Source organism: Vicia villosa, linkage group LG7 (genome assembly GCF_029867415.1).
Source record: "Vicia villosa cultivar HV-30 ecotype Madison, WI linkage group LG7, Vvil1.0, whole genome shotgun sequence".
NCBI lineage: Eukaryota > Viridiplantae > Streptophyta > Magnoliopsida > Fabales > Fabaceae > Vicia > Vicia villosa.
Window position 1 is genome coordinate 138,028,244 of NC_081186.1, and position 8,692 is coordinate 138,036,935.

The following is an 8,692-nucleotide window of genomic DNA, read 5'->3' on the forward strand; positions in this document are numbered from 1 at the left end:
AATTCATTTTTGATGAACTTGTTCCTATTTTAACAAATTACAATGAGATAGCCGACCTTCATAAATGTTGGTGCACAAGAATGAAAGATGATAACAAAGAGAATAAACAAAAGGAATAACGGCGCAAAAGAGATGAGAGAATAAATGTTACTGATGTATTCTACTACTTGTGTTATTAAATGATAGCTACTACAAGGCTATTTATACAAAGAAAATCTTGCCACATAAGCCCTAATAGAATAAACTTAGTGAACAAGTCTAAAGGTGCAAACAGTACAATACTAACAAATACTAAAGTACCCTTTAACTAAATAGCTACGCTATCTGGACCCAAAAGGTAAAACTTCTTGTCAACACTATCTTCTGAGTAACCATCAGAAGATCAGCCCACATCAGAACTTCTGATGCTCATCTTCTGAATATGAATCCCTTAATTCATATTCTTCAATCAAAGCTGACAATACCAATTCCATTCCTTAAGAGCAGAAATTGATCCGTCTTGATTGCCTTCGTCAGAACATCTGCCAGCTGCTTCTGGGTGCTATGATTCACAACCTCTAATGTTCCATTCTGGACTTGGCTTCTCAAGAAATGATACTTAGTCTCAATATGCTTGCTTCTTCCGTGTAACACAGAATTCTTGGCAAGATTGATTGCAGACTTGTTATTAATCATCAACTTCAAAGGCTTCTTCACTTTAATCTTCAGATCTTCTAATAAGTTCAGAAGCCACACAGCTTGACATGCAGCTACAACGCCTGCAATGTACTCAGCTTTACATGTTGATAGAGCAACAACAACTTGTTTCTTGGAACTCCACGAAATAGGACCTCCCAGAAATTTAAACAAGTATCCAGAAGTACTTCGTCTATCAACTCTATCTCCACACCAATCAGAGTCAGAGTAACTCAATAACTTTGATTCTTCCTTTCTCCCAGAAGGAAACAATATGCCAAACTTCAGATTTCCCTTGATATATCTCAAGATTCTGATAGCAGCTTGATAATGGGACCACTTAGGTTTACTCATGAACCTACTAACCAATCCAACTGCATAGCATATATCAGGTCTGGTATTACACAAATACCTCAGAGAACCCACCAGTTGTTTGAAGATCGTAGCCTCAACATCTTCACCTTCAGAGTCAGAGTCCAATTTCTGATTCGTTTCTGACGGTGTAACAGCAGCTTTGCAATTCTCCAACTTGAACTTCTTTAGAAGTTCTAACTCATACTTCAGCTGATGCATAATGATACCATCTTCTGAGTACATAATCTCCATCCCTATAAAATATGACATTTTTCCAAGGTCTGTAATCTCAAACTCATTCATCAGCACCTTCTTGAACTTCATCAGATCTTCTGGACAACTCCCGGTAAGCAATATGTCATCAACATAAAGACACAAAAAAATCATATTGCTTCCAGAATGTTGCACATAAACTCCATATTCCATCTCACACTTCTGAAACCCTTGCTTCTTGAAAAATGAATCCATTTTCAAATTCCAAGCTCTGGGTGCTTGCTTTAATCCATACAGAGCTTTGTGTAATTTGTACACCATCCCTTCCTGATTCTTTTTCACAAAGCCAGGGGTTGTGACACGTATACCTCCTCTTGTAATGGACCGTTCAGAAATGCAGACTTTACATCCAGATGCATCAAGGACCAATTCCTATTTGCAGCTAACGCAATCACCAGTCTGATTGTTTCATGTCTAGCTACAGGAGCAAACACCTCAAAGTAATCTAGTCCAGGTTTCTGAAGAAAACCTCTGACCACTAGCCTTGCCTTGTGCTTACCAACTGATCCATCTGGCTTCAGCTTTACCTTGAAAACCCATCCGACGCTGATGGCTTTCTTCTTCTTTGGAAGTTCTGTCAGCTTCCAAGTCTTGTTTCTTTCTATAGCCTCAAGTTCTTCTTTCATGGCATTCAGCCATACTTTCTTCTTGAGCGCTTCTTTAATACCCACTGGTTCAGAGTCTACTAACATGGCACACTGAATGACATCTCCCTCTGAGTCAACTTATGTGTCTTGCAACATGTCAAAATCTGCAAACCTTCTAGGTATAGTTCTGACTCTTTGTGGCCTTTGAGCTACTTCAGAGTCACCTATTCCAGAGTCACCACCTTCATGATCATCTCCAGAAGCTTGTCCTCCATACTCTACATCTTCAGAGTTTTCCCTTCCAGAATCATGACTACTACCAGACTCTGGATCATTATCAGAATCTGGATCAGAATCAGATTCACCATCTGACTCATCTTCAGAAGATTCTTCATCTTTTGACTCTAACTCTTCTTCAAAAGTTATCTCTACATCAGAAGTTGGTTGAGACTCTCTCCAATCCCAAACTTCTGATTCTTTTACAATGTCGTCTCTGCTGACTTCAACCTTGTTAGTTTCTGGACAATAGAGCTTGTATGCACCTGTACTGTGGTACCCCACCAATAACATTACTCTGATCCTACCATCCAGCTTCTTCCTTCTAGCTTTTGGAACGTGTTTGTAACACACAGAACCAAAAACCTTAAGATGACTAACACTTTGCTTCTCTTTAGTCCACTTCTCTAAAGGAACAATTTCCTTCAGCCTCTTCGTTGGACACCTGTTGAGCATATATGCTGCAGTAGCAACAGCTTCTCCCCAGAGGTTGTGAGGAAGCTTCTTCTCTTTTAGCATACTTCTTGTCATATCAAGCAAAATACGGTTTCTTCGTTCAGCCAGACCATTGTGTTGAGGAGTATAAGGAGCAGTAACCTCATGCTCAATTCCATTATCATCACAGAACTTCTGGAATTCTGTAGAGTTATACTCACCTCCACCATCCGTTCTGAGAATCTTTATCTTCTGACCACTCTGCTTCTCAGCCTTCACCTTGAACTTTTGGAATTCTGTGAACACCTCAGTCTTAAACTTGATAAGTGTTACCCACGTCATTCTTGTGAACTCATCCACAAAAGACACAAAATACCTATTTCCTCCAAGTGAAGGTTCTGGAAATGGTCCACACACATCAGAGTGCACTACTCCCAGAGCATGCTTTGCTCTTGGAGCAACTTCTGATACAAATGGCAATCTGGGTTGTTTGCCTTTCATGCATACCTCACATGACTTCTCAGGCTTCACAATCTTTGGAATGCCATGTATAAGCTTCTTAGAACTTAGATGTCCCAAACTTCTATAGTTCAGATGCCCCAACCTCTTATGCCACAGCTTACTATCACCTTCTGAGCCCTCTGCACTCAGACACTCTGTTTCTGCTGTTTTTACATTCGCCTTGAATGTTCTGTTGCTTCCCTGTTCAGATTTCATAATCAACTTCTGATTGAAATCATACAACTTCAAGAGGTTGTTCTTCATAACAACTGAGAAACCTTTTTCAATGAGCTGACCCACACTCATCAGATTGCTTTTGATTCCAGGAACATACCAAACATCTTTGATCAGAACATTCTTCCCATTCTTCACTCTGACTTTGACATTTCCCATTCCTTCTGCATAAAGGTACTTGTCATCAGCATATCTGATCTTTGTCCTCCTTTCATAGTCAAAATCTATCAGCCATTGTTTGTTTCCAGTCAAGTGATTTGAACACCCAGTGTCCATATACCACCACTCTAACAAACATCTTCCGCCAGACTCTGAAGCCATCAATAGCACAGGTTCACTATCTGAATCACCTCTAGCTATATTTGCTTCTTCTGATTTCCTTCCTTTGTTTGCCAAACAGTCTCTAGCAAAATGGCCAAACTGTTTGCAACAGTAACATTGAACTTTCCTCTTCTCCTTTCCCTTCTGATATTTATTCTCATCAGAAGTTGAGGCTTCCTTCTGGAATCTATCACCATGTCTATTCTTGGACTCTGACCAATAATGCTTTTGGTCCTTCTTGACAAAAGAAGCTTTCAGAGCTTGCTCAACTTCCCTTTCAGAAGTTCTTTCAGTCAAACGCAACTCTTGTGCTTCTAGACTGCTTTGCAACTCTTATATTCTCATGGTTTCCAGATCTTTAGAATGTTCAATAGATACAACAATATAATCAAATTGAGGAGTAAGTGACCTTAATATCTTCTCTATGATTACTTGTTCAGAATGGGTTTCTCCACAAGCCTTCATCTCATTAGTGATCAAAATCACTCTAGAGATATACTCGGAAACTTTCTCATTGTTCTTCATGTTGAGATTCTCATATTGCTTTCTCAGGGATTGAAGCTTCACCTTCTTCACTTATATGTCACCACCGTAACACCTGACCAGTATATCCCATGTCTCCTTTGACGTCATAGAATCAACAATCTTCTCAAACACATTCACATCCACACACTGATGGATGAAGAACAACGCCTTCTGATCTCTCTTCCTCGTTTCTCTCTGCGCTTCTCTTTGTTCTTCCGTTGCATCCGCTGCAACTGGAACATATCCTTCAGTGACAAGATCTAGAACATCTTGAACACCAAATAATACACGCATTTGAATCATCCATCTATTCCAGTTTTTACCATCAAGAACTGGAAGTTTAGTATTCAAGTTGCTTCCACTCATCTTCAAACTTGTGTAGAAAAATAGATTTCACTCACACTCACACATTGTTTCCCAACCCACAAACAAGCAAGAAAAATGTGATTTAACACAACTTTGTTTCTCGGAAACAAAATCAATCACACAGTCACACAAACTCACGTTCACTCGTGTTTCCCTGTGTTTGGAACCGGAGCTCTATATACCAATTGTTGGTGCACAAGAATGAAAGATGATAACAAAGAGAATAAACAAAAGGAATAACGGTGCAAAAGAGATGATAGAATAAATGTTACTGATGTATTCTACTACTTGTGTTGTTAAATGATAGCTACTACAAGGCTATTTATACAAAGAAAATCTTGCCACGTAAGCCCTAATAGAGTAAACTTAGTGAACAAGTCTAAAGGTACAAACAATACAATACCAACAAATACTAAAGTACCCTTTAACTAAATAGCTACGCTATCTGGACCCAGAAGGTAAAACTTCTGGTCAACACTATCTTCTGAGTAACCATCAGAAGATCAGCCCACATCTGAACTTCTGATGCTCATCTTTTGAATATGAATTACTCTTTAATAATAAATAGTATTATCTTTGTAGAAATCTGCATACAAAGATGGCTTTTCAATTACTGCTTGCTTTTGCACAAAAAGATTCATAGGTATTTCAACTTGCAATATGATTTCTCAACCATTATATTTCAATCTGCAACATGAAAAAAACGTGTTTAAATAAGAGAAAAAGGCTTAAGACAATACAGGTATAAGCATAAAATATTCTTGCTTTACCTTCTAAGTTTGAAACTTTTTTTGGTTTACCTTCCTGCTCATGTGACACCTTAATCTTTTCTCATGTGCATGTTCATTGTGTCACGGCAATGCATTTTCTCCGCGAAGATGAACCTGCATCAATTAGACATTTGCTTCCCCATTATGGCTTATTATAGCTTACTTACAGCTTCAGATGCAACTTTTAAGCTACTCAACATATATTGTATTGAAGTAAAACTAAGAATATGAGAAACATAAAGTAAAGAAAATAGTTAACAGAAAGAATAATCTACACTATTTCAAATTATGCAGGTTTCGTAGTGTCACTTAGCCATTTCAGTGTCATATTTAATGCATAAAAAATCACTCAAGCATTGGTTCCTTCTCTACCAACAGTACATTTCGCTTCTGTGTAGATTAATCTAATTCCATTAAATCAATCTCAAGAAATAACATTAGTACATAAAGTGAATACAACTATTAACTTTAAACCCCCCAAGAATTGTATATAATTCAAAGCATGAACATATATGGAAGATGAAAAAATTATTACAAAACAATGCATAAATTTACTTACATATGCTTATCATGGATAATAGAGCCAATCAGTTTTCCAATAAAAGTATTAATAGATTTATCTTTTTCAAATTGAACAAAGCCATGTTCTTTGCTTTTGCCATCCTCAGACATGATAACTTTGCTCAGCAAAATATTCTCATACTCTATAAACATATCTTCTAGTCCATAATTATCTATTAATTCATCTAAATTCTGCCATAACACCAGAAACCCCTTTCAGAAACAATAACCAACACCAACACATGTTTAACTATTTCAAATCAGAAGGGAGTTACTCTAGATCTTTCAAATGTTGAGAGTTAAATAATGAAAAGCATTCCTACATAAGCATATTCACGCCCAAAAACTCTATAATTGTACAACAAAATAGTAAGCATTGGAACTGTGAATAAAAGTAAATAGTGAAGCACAATGTTAGTATGAAAAATAAAGGATTATATACTTACTTTACGAAGGGCTCTATATTCCTTCTAAAGACGATTATTGAATGCTTTATCTGCCCTTCAACTAATTCATGCTATATCCAATGGTTAATGCTACTGAACTAAAACAAATATGTCCCTTTTGGTTATTTCATTCTCACATGAACACCAACTACCTGCAGAATCGAAACAGTAGTTTCTAAGCATTTTGCATAAGAGAAAAAAAAATCAGCATGTGGTAATAACAAATAGGTGGATATCATTGCATGTGGTAATGTTGTCTCACATAGTTTTTTGGTTTCATTGTTTGTTCATTGCAATTTTGAATCAGTTAATGTTGTCTCACATTGTTTATACAAAAACATTGAATCATATCTTCAATTTCAAACCAAAAAGTTAAAAATCACAAACTAATGCAAAGAATTACATGCAAACACAGACGAAACAAAAATTAAAAATTACCTCAGCGGGCCACTTATGCTTTCACTCAACAAAACATCATTCCAAATTCTACTTTCTAGTATCTGCACATCAACATTCAAGTGTTCTAAAGCACTAATACACATCCTATCAACTCCTTCATACTTCCAAACCTTCAAATTCTAATCCTACATTAAAATCAACTCAAACATAAAGAATCACATTATAAAAAAAAAACAAAATCAAACATACGGTAAGCTGAGACGTTCGTCTTCTATGTAATTTGTCAGTGAAGTTACACTTGCAACAATGTGAGGCACTAACATGACGAACGTCTAACTCCCTAATCTGAAGCAGCTTCGACGTTGATTATGAAACTTCCTACAAGAACTTTTATTCTTTTCTTCTGTTACGAAATTCAATTCAATTCAACTGGATTCAATCAAACATTAGAAATGATATGGAATTGAGAAATTATTGTAATACCTGATCGGGATTGGGGTTTTTTATTAGGAAATAGCGTTTCTTCTCTGCGTCGAAGTAGAACCCTGGAAGAGTTGTGTCAAAAAGATTCAGCATTAGTGAGTTGACATGATTTGGAAAACAATATAGAAAAAATGATTTTGAGTATGAATGAATTGAACCTCGGGGTGGTGGCATGATTCTGCAGCTTGGGAATACAATTGAAAGGAGTTAAGGTTTTTTTAGGTTTATTTGTGCATAGAGAAGATGCCATAAAATTTGGTACTTGAACAGTCATATCTGCCATAAAATTCCATTGGGCCGCCATCCTTCACAAATTGACGACAACTTTTGTATTAGAAAAATATGAGTAAAGAATCAAAGAAACATATCAAATTGAATTTCCCCTTTTTATTCTTTGCCCATTTATCAGCATGCTTGTTGGAAGCACTGTCACTTTCCATTTCATTGGACTCACTCAACCTGCTTGAATCACGCCATACTTTTACTTCATTGGATTTTACTTCAGTAACAAAACCTGAAGAAAAAAAAGTTAATCCAAACCCTAAACCTTAAACATCAAAAATCAAGATTCAAAGACATTATGCATAAAAAACCTTTTTGCTTGAATGCATAAAAATAGATCTGACGCTTGACCCATCTCCGTGAATCGTTAAACTCAACGTATGATTTTATCACCTATTAAAATCAAAAAGGAATTTGTAATAACAATTTATAGGTATGTAGAAGAAGATTTTCTATATAAAATTAAATATTTGCGAGTAAAAACAGAGGTTGACAATGAAGAAAAAATACCATCAGAATCGACTTCGTTTGAAAGTAGAAACCATCACCTGTAAATCGCCGGAACAGTTTGGAGAAGTAGAATGATAGGATGGAGCAAGATAGAGAAAAGAGGTCAAAATTTGTGATTATGGATATATATGAACTTTAAGACGAAGTTTATGAAATACAAAATCTAAAAATTAGGGTTTATCATAGGAGAGATGAAGAAAGAGAAGAGAGATGAAGCAAAATCAGTTTGTATAATAGAAGAAAGAAAATCAGTTTGTATAATAGAAGCAAAAGAAATGGAATGTTATAAAGGCATCCACGTGGAGTGTTGTGGAAACAGAAGGGCATATTAGGTTTTTATAGAGCAGTTAATTTTCTTATATTGTAGATAATGTCAATGATGAGGACTAGAAATGCTTACCGGAAGATTATTCGCATCATGAGAGACATAATTGAGTTTTGAGAGCTTAAGAGGATAATGTTGCACGGACTGGTGATATTGATATTATTGGTGATGGGACGTCAATTAAGTTTAGTAATAGAAGAAAAAGTCTCGATTATCTACACTATAAGTTGGATAAAAATTTTAGCTACAAAATCTAGCTTTCTACATATTCACATTTTCATCAGTCTTGCATTTAATGTTAAAGACTCATCCTACCTTTTTTTAGCATGTTTTATTTTTCTTAAGAACTCATATAGGACTACTAACATT

The 8,692-nt window shown here is 36.1% G+C and overlaps 1 long non-coding RNA gene across 1 annotated transcript; it reads right to left on the reverse strand.

The window, feature by feature from the left end:
- Positions 1 to 4,834: 4,834 nt before the first annotated feature.
- LOC131618605 (uncharacterized) lies at positions 4,835 to 7,740 on the reverse strand. The gene is made up of 4 exons (XR_009288906.1): positions 7,365 to 7,740; positions 6,763 to 7,268; positions 5,318 to 6,476; positions 4,835 to 5,234 (listed from the first exon to the last, which is right to left on the reverse strand). It is a non-coding gene; the product is annotated as an uncharacterized LOC131618605 (long non-coding RNA).
- Positions 7,741 to 8,692: the final 952 nt, after the last annotated feature.